The 16,584-nt window shown below is 39.3% G+C and overlaps 1 protein-coding gene across 1 annotated transcript in view; it reads left to right on the forward strand.

The window, feature by feature from the left end:
* The first annotated feature begins 5,998 nt into the window (after positions 1-5,998).
* The window catches only part of atp2b3b (ATPase plasma membrane Ca2+ transporting 3b), a 46,160-nt gene continuing 35,574 nt past the window's right edge, over positions 5,999-16,584 (forward strand). The window contains exon 1 of the mRNA XM_053643246.1: positions 5,999-6,454. The gene's annotated coding sequence lies outside the window, so the exon portion shown is untranslated. The remainder of the gene's footprint in view (positions 6,455-16,584) is intronic.

A 16,584-nucleotide genomic window follows, 5' to 3' on the forward strand; every position in this document is an offset into this window, starting at 1 on the left:
TTGGATTGATTAGTTGGGCTTGGATGTTTTTTGTGAGAAACGGCTTCTGTCTAGCCACCCTACCCCAGAGCCTAGACATGTGAGTAATAAAAGAGATTTTTGTCACATGCAGAGAATAATCAGTACTTGTCAGATGTTCCTGCAACTCCTTTAATGTTGCCGTTGGTCTCTTGGCAGCCTCTCTGGTAATTTTTTTTCTTGTCCGTTTATAAAATTTGGAGTGAAGTCCTGTTCTTGGTGATGTCACTGTGGTGTTTTATTTTCTCTATTTGTTGATGATGGCCTTCACAGTGTTCCGTTGTACATCTAACGTTTTGGAAATTCTTTTACACTCTCGATCAATACCTTTCACCAAGTGAGATACCATGCATGCTTTGTAAGCTCTTTGCAAACCATGGCTTCAGCAGTCAGATGATACCAAGAAGATGTGAAGAACATACCTACAGAAACAGCTAATTGTTATTTGGGGTTATTCAGAATGATTTAATTGATGACAGCTGTATGATAATTACTTTTGAACATGAGATTCAATGTGATTGGTTCATTCTGAGCACATCCCCAATTATAAAAGGGTGTGCATACTTATGCAAGCAGGTTACTGTGAGGTCCCCCCCCCCCCCCTTAAAATGTTGCTGATTGTTTTTCACTTAATTTGTATGCATTGTTTCACATTGAAGGTGGAAAAAGTCCTGATATGATTTATCTTGGTTTCGTTTATTTTACATCACAAAAACCTGCCATTTTAACAAGGGTGTGTAGACTTTTTATATCCACTGTAGGTAGCAAAGTTGTGCTCGGTTGAAAGCTTCACATTTTCTTTAAATTTATGACTGATTTGTTGTTGTTATTACTGTAGTTAAACCTATATCTTTTCTTTAAAAAATACTCCTTGATATCCTGTCATTTTCGCTTGTGCTTGTCAGCTAGATGTCTAGTGTTAGCTACCACCGAAGATAGCAACGGTGTGACAAAAATATATAACAATATAAGAGTTGGAAGTTTCCAGCTTCAGTGAGTTACAATCGATAGAAAATAACAAATTTGTACAAACACATACTGCTTCACTTGGTGGAGCTTTAGTAAATTATATAGCTGCTAGCTATAACTGCCATTCCTGCTGAACATGGTTAGCAAACATTAGCATGTTTATGCATGTGTGTAATGTAAATTCCATTTTTATATCATGACAGGATGGAGTCATTTTTGCCTAAATGTATGATCGGATACCATTCATATACAGCACACTCATTCACATCTATGGACATATACAGTTGAGGTCATAGATTTACATACGCCTTGCAGAATCGGTGGATGGTCAGTGTAAATTGTTATTATTATATCTTCTGGAGAAACGTAAATATGTATCTTTGGAAGGGCAGTATTAAATTAAAAAAAGAGATCTTTTAAACAAAATTACAATTTACACCGATCATTCTGTTCAAAAGTTTCACCCCCCCCCCCCCCCCCCCCCCCGACTCTTCTAGCCACTGTTGGAAAGGGGTCAAATATGCAGAAGCTTTTTCTCAAGGACAGTGGGCAGTTAAAGTGTTCAGGACAAACAAGGGACTCATGAACAACTATCACAAAACATAAAAACAGTTGTTGGTCATCCAGGTAACAACACACAGGATTAAGAATCAAGCGTATGTAAATTTTTGAACTGGTTCATTTGTGTAAATTCAGTTATTATTGTGTCCTGTGGACTATATGTAAACATCTGTTATGTGAAATAGCTTATTCAGGGCAGAACTAAATAAGAATACAAAATGCAATTTTTATTATCCCTCATATATATTCTACAAGGCATATGTAAACTCATGACCTCAATTGTACAGTCATTCGCACCTATAGAGTATTTACCAGCATGTTTTTAGGAATTGGGAGGAAACCTGAGAACCTGGAGGAAACCCATGTGGACATATTGGAGAACATGCACAGAACATGTACAGAACATGTACAGAAGCTTCACACACACTTGAGCTCAGGATGGAACCAGGGAGTTGAGAAGTGGCAATGCTACCCACTGCATCACCATGCTGCCTAAGTACACAAACAGTAACAAATATATTACAATATTTGAAAATGTAACACAGTTTATACAAATACACTATAACATATACCTTGGATGACTCTGAAACCATTTAATATGTAGCATGTAAGCCTCTTATACTATTGTATAATATGAATAATCATTACCAGCTTATTCATGGAAGGTATAACCAGTAGAGGAGCATCCCCAGCGAGGCTAGCAGAATGTTGGCTAGCTAATCTAGCCATGGCTTAACAGAGCATGCGATTTTCCAACTCCCCAGGTTGAAGTGATTGCTATCAGAAATGCACTTTTCAAAGACACACACTTCATACATAGATCTTTATAGAGCCTCCTTATCAGCCTATCACCAACATAAGAGGAAGTGCTCACATGGGGCTCCTAGTGTACAGTGCTTTATGGATGTGTCTCATCCCCTCTATAAAGGCAGTAATAACCTATGAACCACAGAAAGATGTTATGCACCCACCTCCAGTACTCCCATGGCACTAGACAGCCCCCTACAGTTCTAGCAAACATTGGGAAATTGCTGATGCAGCTGCCATTACCAGTCCAAGCATTCTCCACAGATGCTGACATCACAGACAGGGGCCTGGGTAAACCTTAGGGAGCAATCAATTTGGCTGCACAGTTTGAACAACATCTGCCAATCAGAGCAAATGACCTTGGATGCTCTTTAGGAATCAGTTCAACCCTGTCAAATCAAAATCCTTTGTTTGAACTAGAAAATAAGTTGTCTTATACTGTGCAGTATAACTTTTTATAGCACATATGTCCATGAGGGAAATAATTTCTTAAGACATAGCATCAACTATGTTGGGATCAAAATTCAGCAAAATGTTGAACCCTGAGAAGGCTGGGTGCCATTGTTGGAACCATAGTTTGTACCATTGCAACATTTTCACAAGGACCACTGATCACATGTAGTGATTGTCCAATGAGTGATATGTCACATTGGCAGCACTTACCCTTCAGGTACATGCTCAGGATCTTCTGGCTAGGGTCCTTCCTACTAGTTTGATGTGGGGTATTGAAATGCTTACCAGAAGGCTGATGGTGTGACTCCCCTAAGGTCAGTGCAAGGCAAACAGGCACCCTGTAAGTGTTGGAAGGCAGGCAAAAGTTGGAGTGTCCTAAAAACACCACATGGTTGGTCTGTTTTGCCATGCTAGCTGCATAATTTTAAAACCAGCACACTCCTGTCCATGGCAGCAGGCTCTAAGAGGAAGGCTTCGCAGGGCTGATTAGCACACTTTTGGCAGGCTGGATTGTGCCAACCACACTTGATGTCGACTTTGTCAAAAAGTCACCACATATTGTGGCCCAGATGACCCATCACCAGAAGTGAGTTGTTATCTAACTTTGTTGTAGTGCTAAATAATAATTATAGCTCCCTAGCAGCAGAATAGCCAATGTGTTACAAGTGCATGCGATCCAGTGTCTTAAGTTTTCACCAGGATGCTGTCAGTACTCTGGAGCATACGTCTGACATGGTGTTTCATCTGGAGAAACCACCTGCAATGCAGCAAAAGCATAAACAGTATGTATACTGTATGCTCATAGTCAGCATGCTCATGATCCATCAATATCAACCTGAACATATTCCAATGAGCCCAGGCCTAGGTGAGCTGGGACTCACCAAATCTGACATAGTTTTAAACTGAGTGTAGTGACTCAGTTGGTAGGTCATCATCAGGATGAGTGGCCAAGCTATAAGGAGCTATAAGTAGGGCAATGCTGAGGAATGTGAGCCTCCAAGTTACAAGATCTCAGCTCCTGTATCATTGATTTCACTTGAGCCATGTCTGCTGCCAAGTTGTTAATTCGTCTAGAGAGCAACTCAAAGTGCTTTTTAGGCCTCTTGCAGGGCTTATTCTTTGTCACTGAGCCTGGGCATTTACAAACAACATGCTGCTTAGACTGATGAGCCTGGGCCACATTCAGCTCTATGCCAGTATTCAAATCTTAAAGCCAAACACTTGTCAGGACTGGCATCATAGTGCAGTCAGTGCAGGAGATGTCTGAGTCAGACACAGTGCCTTTAAGATGGTCAGTGTGGGGATTGGGTCACTGAGACCAGGGAGAAAGCATTCAATCCCATGGAGTGAACGTCGAAAGTACAAATATCAGCAAGTGCAAAGTAGAGAGTAGAGACTGGAAATACAGTAAGAGGGGGCTATACACAGCTGTGGAGGACAGGACACCTGTAGCTCTGACAAAGTGGCTAGCTCCATATCATGTTTACGTACATGCATGCAGCAAGTAGAAAAAACAGAATTATTGTTCTATGACAGCAGTATTTATTGCAAAATGCTACACCATACATTGCTACATGATTTTAATGGAGTATCACAGCATTCGTGCATACATGCACAAAAGAGTATTTGGGTGATGTCCTACCTACCAGTGAGTAGTGCTGTACGGATGAAAGTATGTGCAAGGATATGAAAACTGTAGCTGCTGGTGGTGCTTTCAAGACTGTGTAACTGTAACTCCACAACATTATTATTATTATTATTATTATTATTATTATTATTATTATTATTACTTGTGGTCATTGCAGGCTGATGCAGTCACACCAGTGATGCAGTTCATACCAAATGTGGAGCTTCTGCACTGTTTTTGAGAGCTTCAAATCAGCAGCCATAATAACAACTATGTGTCTTCACATATGTAATTCAGCAGAAATTGATCTGACTAACTCATGAGAACTGAGCTATTCAGTTTAATTTTATTTATATAGAAGTTTTAACAATGGACAAACATTTAGGTGTGTAGTGCTTACTCATTACACTTTTTTCTTTAAAATTAGGCGATAACATAGTTTGTGTTGTCTGTTTGAGTGGATGCTATATTAGTTAGGTGTGTTGTCATGTTGTGTTGTATTGTCGTCTCTCTTCACATCATACCCATTATTATGCAGTCCGTACAGGATTTTGCTGTTTATTTGTGATTGTTGCTGCCAGAAATACTTGATTTTGCTGTGGAAAATTTGCCATGCAACAGAGTTTTTTGTGCTTTTTTTTTTTGCAGAAAACTACTAGAATTGCCGATCGCAATTGCAAGAAATAGTTTTTCACGGTCTTTCGCTGTGATGTTTGTTGGTAAATGAGACCTTTTAGCTGTATTCATATCCGATGCACGTGAATCGAAAAAGGCTTTGACTGAATGCACGTTGTGATGACGTCACACGATGTATCTTGGCCCAAATCTGCGGAAAATCTGCAGTAAATTTGAAAAATTGCAAGCTCCTCTGAATATTGCGGAGCTTGCTTGATTTCGCGTTCATTTCTGCGATTGCAAAATTGTTAAATCCTGAAAGGACTGATTATATCTCAACTATCATGATTTCCTAGCACGCATTCTGCTTGATAAAATCCAAATTATTCACTAACAGACAAATGCCATAGCATTTAATATGACGTAACTGTACACATCATGCATATGCTGCTTTGAAAATATTAGCATACCCAATTCTAAATGCTTTTCCGCACATTTTCAACTTTCAGCTGTCATTTTGTCCAGCTTTTTGTAGTAGAACCACTGAAAAAACCCCCATAAAGAAGCCAACCTGGGTAAATTCTGCATTTCCAATTCTGGAAAAGCCTTTTTCTAACCTTTGGAAATCATACAATAATTGCATACCACAACGATACACTCTTTCACTGCGCCTGATTTTGATGATAATAAATAAAGCGCAAACGATCTATTCCCATGTCTGTGAAATGAGGGAGAAGAGGCGTGATCCACTCTCTGACGTAATCTCGCAGTCAGAGCGCGAAGTGGGCGTGGTTTGAAGGATGGCACAGAGGCGGGGTTTAAAAGATGGTGCGTGGGCGGGGCTAGGGAGAGAGAGAGAGGGAGAGAGAGAGAGAGAGAAAGTAAGAGAAGTACAGCGCCCCCCTCTTTTTTCCCGCCCTCTCCGTCCGCGCGCACAGCAGCAGCAACCCGCGTGGATGCTGCGTCTGAGCTCCTCAGCGCGCAGCTCAGCGAGGGGGGGCTCTCATCCCATCGCATCTAAATCCCAAATATCGCCTCTTTTGATTTACACTTTCAAGAAGAAAAACGGCGTATGTTTCTATCATCAGTAAACAAACAGTCTCTGTCTTTTGGGTACATGGTGTTCGGCGCAACCATCCTAACGCGATGTCTTCATCATCATTCGTATTTTCCTCTGCGGAACCTCAGCCTGACCAGGCAACGACTGCACTATTTTAGGATCCAAATTGCCATCAACAGTAAAAAACCCGACAGAAAACATTTGGCTTAAAGGAGCACACGGCAGCAAGCAGTAGGTGCCTTCAATCGCGAACGATTCGTATATTTTCTTGATTTCTGTGGGGCAGAATTCGGGAATCTCCTTTTGCCCACCAAACCGCGTCGATGTCCTTGGAGCATGGCCTGGTGAGTCGAAGCGCTTGGCATTTACACCAAGCATGAAGGTGTCGAATGGTCGCTATATATTCCTGACTATTTTATGATTATAACTCGTATTCGTATGTCTTTACCTCAACATTTTCCTTTTACATATCTGTCCTTAAAAAATCGTCACCTTTCTTTGGAATCAGCCATAGCTTGCCAAGCTCGTAAAACTGCTGCATTGAAGCCCAGCGCGCAAAAATACTGCTCTGTGTCAAATGTGGTGCATCATTAATGATTATTATTCGGAAAAGACAAACTGTGGCCGTTTGCCCTTCTGAGCAGATATCATATTGTTACTATTACTAGTAATTATTCTTATTACTGGACTGTAATTGTATTTCTCCTCTGCATGGTTGTGTAATGCCATGTTTACAAGGTAGCGCTTCTTTATAGCCTGGCTCTCGAGGCACAGCGATGTCCTATCACCTGCGTGTGCACGTCTTTGCTTTTGAATGGCTTTTATGCGGATTAGGGGAATGAGATGGAGGCAGAGCAGGGGGGAGGAGATGCGAGCGGAACCGGTACTCACACACCGGTAACCTTGCGGAGGGGGCACTGCGCCTGTGCCGGACGCTATTGGCGCGCGTGCACACATGTACACACACACACACACCGCACCGGTCCGTCGCGCCATTCTCTCACATCATGCGCCCCAACATGATTAATGCAATCCACAGGCTTTTTTTTTTTGCCTGTCGCGGAAGAAGAGAAGTAGTGGTTTAGTCTGTGCCGTGGCGCTTTTAATGTAAAGCGTGATGAAGCGCTCGCGCTCTGAAGGTGACCAGTAGAGGTCATTTTATTTTCGAAAAGCACTGCGACGCAGTGAGGATGTAAAACAGGCGCGTGCCAGTGCGGATACGACAGGCCGCCGCATTAAATTCGGCGTCCCAAAGTGCGCGCTTCGCTGCGCTTTCATTTGCCGGAAAGCGCGAGGACTTTTGTCTTCCGTCTCCTTCACTGCAAGATGTGTGTGCGCTTGTGTTTGTATATGTGCGCGTGTGTGTATTGGGTGTGGGGACGAAGCGCGGCAGGAGGGGCGGGGTGGTGGGTGAGCCGTTTTGACGACTGCGTATCGAGTCCATACGAGTCCGTTACTTGGCTCTGATTGGTCATTTATGTATGATCGTCAGGTGTGAGTCTTGTTGCTATTGGTTTGCATCGCTTTACATGGATTTAGGATCCTAGATTAGATATAGGGGCATCAGAGGTTTGAATCATTTTATTATTACTTAAAAAAAAGGAATCCATATAGCTTGACTGAATTTCAGATTCACCAATCCGTCTGGTTAAATTAAACATCTGCAACTCTTATTCAGGTAAGGCGGTTTGCCCCATGTGTAGATTCATGCATCTATGTTGGCATCAATGCATTCAATTAATGCATCAGGAAAAAAACCCCCAACATCTAACACTGTAAAGGTTTCTTTAGTTTGTCCCTGTGGGAAAACCATCGAAGCCTTCGTGTACAGCTGTGAAACCCAGAATGCTTCTCTTTCAAAAAGGTAAAACCCCTTTGGATAGTTAGAACTGTTAAACCTCCAAAAGAACCCATAAGGAACCTTTTTTAGTGCATTTGTGAGAACATGAATAAACCATATGCATGAGCAGATTTGCATCCAGATCACGACCTTTAAAGTCTGTATTGCATATTTTAGAACCTCCCTTTATTTATTAGTCATGAGTCATGATCTTGTTTGGATTTAAGCTCCATATTTGTCTCTGTGTAAAAAGTGTGGCTGCCCCAGTTCACTGTCTAGGTCGCCCTAGTTTGAGTGCTTTTGATGCAGAGATTGATTAAAGAAACCAAGGGGTTCACACCAAAACTACTTGTATGCTTAGGAATAATAGTTTGAGTTTGGTGTCATTAACTTGATTTACAAAACATTACATTACATTATTGTGACAAGGGCTTGCCAGTTAGGAATCTGGCTAATGAATCATACATATGCTGAATGGGTATGACTGGTGCAAAATCATGTATGATTCATAAATTGTTGCTGAGAGAGGGTTCATCATTTTTAGTGGCTGTTTATTGTGAGTTAGATTAGTGCAATGCTGCGAACATTGTAATACCCATTGGATTTGAATAGTGATATTTGCAGTACTTGCATATTAATAATGTTACTGGAATATTACTATTAATGTTTTAGCAAATAATTAATTACAAACTTTTACATGTGTGCATGTAATGTGTGAAAGCTTTGTGTAATATTTTTGGATATAACTACATTATGGTGTACCAACCCTTGTAAAATACCCAAAGCCACATACATTCATACCTGATAGCCTCACACCATTTGAGTAACAGATACACTGTTCTTAACTCATGTTTTTATTGAGCTACTTGAACTGAGTGTTGCGGCACTGTTGGGTGTGTCTTTTGCTATCGATTATACATTAAATCAGATCCAAATAGCACTTAATTTGGAGGTTCCATTTCTGGGCTTACTCCTGACAGTCAGTGGAGCAGAAGCACCTAGGCATAATCCACATGCCTTGGTGATGTGTGATCCTAACCCAAGCTTTTCCTTTGACTTTTATTAGATGAGTAGCTTATGGTACTCCCAGTAGACTCATACACCAATGCAGTCCACGGGTTCACTGCTTGAACAGCAGTGCCTTGTTTAAAGGGATAAATACCACTGCAGTGAGAGTGGCTGGAAGGAAGAGCACGGAAAGTGGAGTGTAGAGCATAAGTAGAGTATAATTGAAGAAAGAAATACAGGGATAAGGAGACGGGATGGGTTAATAGAGTCCAATGGGAGAAATGGGGATATTGAAGGAGAGCCTAGGTGGAGTGCACTCATGCTTGGTGTAAGGTAATGTCTATTTGGCAGCACTTGGATTAATGCACAGTGATAGGGAAGAAAGGAATATTCACTGGAATATTTAGGTGTATTTAAAATAAATAAATAAAAACCCTTTCCCATAATAGATAACTGTATGATTGCTCCACTGTAGGATATAAACAAGTGATAATCTGGGCATCTTTGTACATTTATAGTCTGTTGTTATATATACTATTCTATCTATTAGGCTGATAAAATTCCTTTAAATGTCCAATTGAAATTACTTAAAAGAAGATATTTTTGAATGAAATTTAATATTACTGGCTTGTCACAGACAGAACTAATATTAGACAGAATACTACAGACGGCTTGACTGTTGCATACACCACAGAAAGTGAAAATTATGCTGAAAGCCTAAGCAAAGAAATCAATATTAAATTTAGTGAGTAAATTTCTTGGGTTTTTGTTTGTTTGTTTGTTGGTTGGTTTGTTTGTTTCTGCTTTTATACCCACATACATATACTGTACGTATGGCCAAAGATTTTTGGACACCTCATCATCACACCCATATGTGGGCCTTCCCCAAACTTTTGCCACAAAGGTGGAAGCCCACAATTATATAGGATGTCTTTGTGTGATGTAGCATGTTCCAGCATGACAATGCCCATATGCACACAGCGAGCTCCGTGAATGGACATGGTTGGAGTGGAAAAACTCAAGTGGCCTGCACCGAGCCCTGACCTCAACCCCACTGAACACCTTTGGGATGAACTGGGTTGCTGATTGCGCACAAGGCCTCCTCACCCAGTGCCTGACCTCACTAATGCTCTTGTGACTGAATGGATAAATCCCCACAGCCATGCTCCAAAATCTAGTGGAACACCTTTCTAGAAGAGTGGAGGTTATTATAACAATAAAGGGGAACTAAATCTGGAATGGGATGTTTGGAGTGAGTCAGTTGTCCACAAATATTTGGCCATATAGTGTGTATATATGTACAGTGCCCTCCACTAATATTGGTACCCTTGGTAAATATGAGCAAAGAAGGCTGTTAAAATTTGTCTTTATTGTTTAACCTTTTGATCTTTTGTTTAAAAAATTCACAAAAATACTCTGGTCTCATGGATATCAAACAATTGCAAACACAATACAGGTTTATCAAAAATAAACTTTGTTAAATATAGGTGTGCAACAAGTATTGGCACCCTTATGAATTCAAATGAGAAAAATATATTTGAAGTATATTCCCATTGATATTTATCTTTTTTTGGTACTTTGTTCACCTGGGTGACTAGGAACAGGAAATTGTTCAGCCATGACTTCCTGTTTCATAGGGCTATAAATTTGAGATAACACATAGGCCAAATTCCCTTAGTCATTCATAACAATGGATAAGACCAAGGAATATAGCTGTGATGTGCGGCAAAAGGTTGTTGAGCTTCATAAAATGGGAAATGGCTATAAGAAAATAGCACAAGCATTGAAAATGTCAATTTCCACCATCAGGGCAATAATTAAGAAGTTCCAGTCAACTGGAAATGTCATGAATCAATCTGGAATTGGACATTTGTCTATATTCTCTCAATGCACTGTGAAGAGGACGATTCGAGTGGCCAAAAAATCTCCAAGGATCACAGCTGGAGAATTGCAGAGGTTAGTTGTGCCTTGGGGTCAGAAAATCTCCAAAACTACAATCCGAAGTCACCTACAACACCACAAGTTGTTTGGAAGGGTTTCAAGAAAAAAGCCTCTACTCTCATCCAAAAACAAACTCAAGAGTCTTCAGTTTGCCAGACACCACTGGAACTTCAAATGGGATCGGGTTCTATGGTCAGATGAAACCAAAATAGAGCTTTTTGGTAATAAACACCAGAGGTGGTTTTGGTACATACAGAGAGGTAGCCATATGGAAAAGTACCTCATGCCCACGATTAAATATGGTGGTGGCTCTGGACATTTTGTTAGGATACATGGCATCATGGACTCTATCAAATATCAACAGATATTAATTGAAAGCCTGACTGTCTTTGCCAGAAAGCTTAAAATGGACTGTGGTTGAATCTTCAAGCAGGACAATGATTGAAAACATACATCAAAATGAACACAAAAATGGTTTACTGACCACAAAATCAAGGTTCTGCCATGGCCATCCTAGTCCTCTGACCTGAAACCTATAGAAAACCTGTGGGGTGAACTGAAGAGGAGATTTCACCAACGTGGACATCGAAATTTGAAGGATCTGGAGAGATTCTGTATGGAGGAATGATCTCAGATCCCTTGCCATGTATTCTCCAACCTCATCAGGCATCATAGGAGAAGTCTCAGAGCTGTTCTCTTAGCAAATGGAGGTAGCACAAAGTATTGACTAAAAGGGTGCCAATAATTGTTGCACACCTATATTTAACAAAGATTTTTTAATAAACGTGTGTTTTATTCGCAATTGTTTGATATCCCCAAGAGCAGAGTGTTTTTGTGATTTTTTTTTTAACAAAAGATCAAAAGGTTAAACAATAAAGACTATTTTTCATAGGCTTCTTTGCTCATATTTACCAAGGGTGCCAATATTAGTGGTGGGCACTGTATAGGTATAGCTTTCTATATATAGAGTACATTATAATAGCATTATAGAACATGTCTGGTGCCAAATAAAATTTGAGATTTATCTAGTTGGTAATTGTTAACTATTTACATTTAACACTAATTTTTGGACATATATTTACTTATTTTTTTATTGACTAGAAAAATAAACATGGTGTAGCATGTATATATTCACAGCCTTTTTCTTACATCATACAACATTTAGGCAAGAAATTTAGCAAACATTTGCATTAGCTGATTGACATTTGGAGCACCTAAGGGGGAACATGGTATTTTAATCATTTGAATATGGAGAGTATATAGTATTTGAACAATGAAATTGTTCAGCCCTATTGACTATGTCAATAGTCACCTATCACCTTATTAAGACTACAATATAAATACAACTTAATACAATCCTGAATTGGCTATATCAATCTATCCTCTCCACTAATAGCTGGTGTGTGGTGCCCGTTCTGGAGCATTATGGCTGCCGTCGCATCATCCAGGTGGATGCTACACAGCGAGGAGACCCCCCCATACTATGTAAAGCGCTTTGAGTGTCTAGAAAAGCGCTATATAAATGTAACTGTAACTAAATAATGAAAATATTCATTACATTTACATTATTTGGTAGACACCCTTATCCAGCTTGACTTACATTTATCTCATTTATACAACTGAGCAATTGAGGGTTAAGTGTTAAGGGCCTTGCCCAAGGGCCCAACAGCGGTAGCTTGGCAGTGTTGGGGCTTGAACTCCTGACCTTCTGATCAGTAACCCAGAACATTTTAACCACTGAGCCACCACTAAATATTCAGTAGTATTCAAGAGTTCATTAGGGGGTTAAAATGCATGTTTTAAAAAGAGGAGAAAAAAAACAACCTAAACCCCAAAACATCATGCATTATCATAACGGTACATTCCTGCCGAATACCATGAGACACTGAGAGTGATTACAATTGGATGCTATTTGCTTCCCGTAGCTTGTTGTCTCTCATCTCTCATTTTGCTGCAAGTTCCTGTGCGAGTGTGTCTGTTGTGTCCTGCTCGGTAAAATCCACTGAACCTCCTTCATGTGTCCCAATGCATGACAACACATTTGTTACTGCCTGCGAGAAACTGCTCTCCTCCTTAAGACGCTTCTCAGCAGCAGATCAGCAGGCCTCCATGCTGGATGTTGTCCCCATAAACCAAAATGAACAAATAGCTCATGGGAACTCAGCTGTATTACTTGCATTGAAAATATTATAAACAATTAGACAAAGGATCTGGTATTGTCTTTTTTTGGCTTGTCTTATATTTGTCCTTTTGCAGAAATAACTTCAATGATGTTTGGCCACACACATCAAAGCTGCAAAAGAATGGTCTGGGCTTTTTCATTCCTCTCTGAATCATTTCTCTTTGTTCCATTTTTGGAAACAGAACATCAAGAAGCTGCTTCAGAGCAAGAGGATTTTTCATGGTAAAGAAATGCAGACTGACAATGAGTTATAGTCATGAATCTAATTCCATAAGATCCCTAATGTCTTCTTAGACTTCATTTGTAGGAAGGAATTGTTTTTTGTTTTGTCTTGTTTTGTCCACAGGTTTATTTTAAGCTTTTAGTTGGTCTGGCTAGTCCCTTGACTTGACAAAGACATTTAGTTTACACATGTGTATTGTGATTTCACTTTATGATTGTGGCCGTAATTAAAGCCTTAATTAGGAATTGCTGCAATCTAACAGGTTTACTTTGGCACTTTAAAAACTGGGCCCATTAACCTGCAGTCACAGAGCTACAAGTCTGCTATCTCTAAAATTTACTGTGCATATTTACTATAGTGCCCTAAACTTTTCCACATTTTGTAGTGTTACGACCTGGAATTGAAATGGTCTTAATTTTAAACATTTGATTTACAACGTACGTCTAACATTTGAAGGTGCAAATGTTATAACCCAATGTTTAATTAAACAAAAATGGGTCAATACTTGATAGAACCACATTTGGCTACAAATATAGCAACAAGTCTATATGTCTCTATCAGCTTTATATAGTGCATCCTGAATTTTCATGAATTTTGTCCATTCTCCTTGTCAAAAAATGCTCAAGCTCAAGATTGAATGGAGACCATCGATAGACCATGTCTTGCCACAGATTTTCAACTGGATTGAGGTCTGGGTTTTGACTAAGCCATTCTAGTACATTCAGATTCTTGGTTTTGAACTACTTCCATCTACCTTTGGCAGTATGCTTAGTGTCATTGTCCTGTTGACAGGTGAACCTCTGTCCCAGTCTCCAGTCTCTTGCAGACTAGCCCAGATTTTCCTCTAGGATTGCCCTGTATTTGGATTCATTTCTCTTGCCCTCAACCCTGCCAATTTTTCCAATCCCTGCTTATGAAAAGCATTACAACAATGATGCTACCATCACCATGCTTCAGTGTGAGGATGGTGTTCTGACTGTGATAAGCAAGGTTTATGCAAAACATAGCACTTTGTACCAGGGCCAGAAATTTACATTTTAGATTCATAAGACTAGATAACCTTATCACACATGACTGAATAAATGTTTCATTTGTTTTTTAAATAATGTCTTTCTTCCTGACATTTTTCCATAAAGCCCAGCTTTGTGACGTGTCTGGGCTATGGTTGCCCTGTGAACAGCTTCTTCCATTTGAGCTGTGAATCTCTCTAGTTCCTTCAGAGTTACCCTTGGCCTCTTAGTTGCTTCTCTAAATAATGCACTGCTTACCTGGACATTGGGAGGATGGCCTCCTCTAGGCAGTGTTGCAGTTGTGCCATATTCTTTCCATTTTTAAATAATAGATTTAATGGTGCTCCATGGGATGTTCAAAGATGGGTATGATGCTGTATGTTACCTAAATGTACTCCAGTAACAGGTGCATTTATATTGAGATCACATGACACTTTATTTGCACACTAGTCGGCTCCATTCAACTATTTATTTACTTCTGATGGCAACTGGTTCCAACAAAATATAGGGTTTCAAAGCAAACTTGTACTTTTTTCCCTCTATTTAAGCTGTAATCTTTCATTCTCCTCTTTTCTTAAACTTTTTCATCATCATTATTATTATTATTATTATTATTATTATTATTATTAGTGGTCATTAAATGTTAATTAAATGTTATTAAATGTTGTTGTTTTGTTGTTGTTGTACTGGCCAAGTCATGCTGTGCTGTTCTATGGAAAAGCGCTTCTGAGTACAGAGCAGGATTCTGATTATTTAAATAAAAGTTAAGGTCTCTTAAAAAGAACAACATTGCTTAACAAAAGAACAAATTAGCTGCTAGTAGGTTTGTAGTGTATGAAGCCTACTATGCAAGTGGTATATTATATAATATAGGGCTGCAACTAATTATTATTTTGGTAATTGATTCCATCACCTGATTTTTTTAAAACATAGTAAATACTACAAATATTTATTTAACAATATTTATTTTCGCCATTCAATCAAATTTAAGTGCCCTTAATAATACTGCTGACCTCTTTATTAGGCTTAATTCAATAACATGTCACAGCATATTAACAAATGCTTATGCTGACCAAATGAAACACCCATACACAAGGACTTTCTTCCATACATTTTTACTGGTTCCACACAGTTTTATGGAACCATATGTCTTACCTGCAATTCAGTGCCTAGCCAGTGAAATTCAAAATAAATGCAAAATAAATATCCACTGTTTGTCTCGTTAACTCACTCAGATGCTAAATTAATTTTGCTTGCTGTGTGTGTATGAGGCAAATCATATAGATGTTTAGTTTTCAATGCCTGGAATCAGTGAATTGACTGTTTTGGGGATCAACTTTGATTTGAACTGAAATCAGAATCACAACTTCAGTTGACAGACAACAATTATTAAAAAATATATATTGTGTATGCTAAGAAATGCTATACTATTGCCCAGGACTGCATAATGCATATGCTTATTTGACATGAATTGTCTTTTGAAATGAGAAAACAATTAGTCTCCTAGACTAAACATTAATTTGAGCCCATGTCATGTTGTCATACAAAGTGCTGACTTTTTGGCCAAGGTAGCCAAGGTAATGTTTTCTGATAGGGCAAGAAAGATAAACATGTATATGGGATACAGCTAGAAAACCAGAAAAGGTAGGGCAACTCATAAAGAATACACAGCAGTTAATATGCATGGTTCATCCAGGGATGTTGCGCTTTCAATGTTTCTCACAGTCCCACAAAGGAATGATTACAAATAGAAATATCACTCACATGAGGTCATCAGGACATCACTGTACAATGTAAAATGTTCCCATACTCCAGAGAACTTTAGTCTTACTGTGTTCTCTGTGCTCCACCATTTCCACGAAATGTGTTTTCGTCTAAATGAAGTGACATAATGCCACATCGTGTTTCATGAGAAAGCCCTAATTAATCCTAGCTAATTAATAATGAAATGAATTGCTAACTATTTTTTATCGAATGATTTGGGATTTTTGTATATTAGTTATTGCAGCCCTATTATGCATTCTATACTAAACAGTAAGTTGGTAGTGACAAGTAGGATACACGATTAGCCGGTAGAATTCCAATAGGAAATAACAGTGACATGCAGAAAGCTTTATTACATCTAAACATTGTTTCCTTCAGTGGTTGGTATGTGCATTAGAGCTCTGTGAGTGTTCAGGCTCTGTAATTAGAGTGAAGTGAGCAGCACACTGATTCATTCCCCAGCACTTCTCTTCCTTTTCTTTTTTCTTTTTTTAACACAATTGCTT

Source organism: Ictalurus furcatus, chromosome 15 (genome assembly GCF_023375685.1).
Source record: "Ictalurus furcatus strain D&B chromosome 15, Billie_1.0, whole genome shotgun sequence".
NCBI lineage: Eukaryota > Metazoa > Chordata > Actinopteri > Siluriformes > Ictaluridae > Ictalurus > Ictalurus furcatus.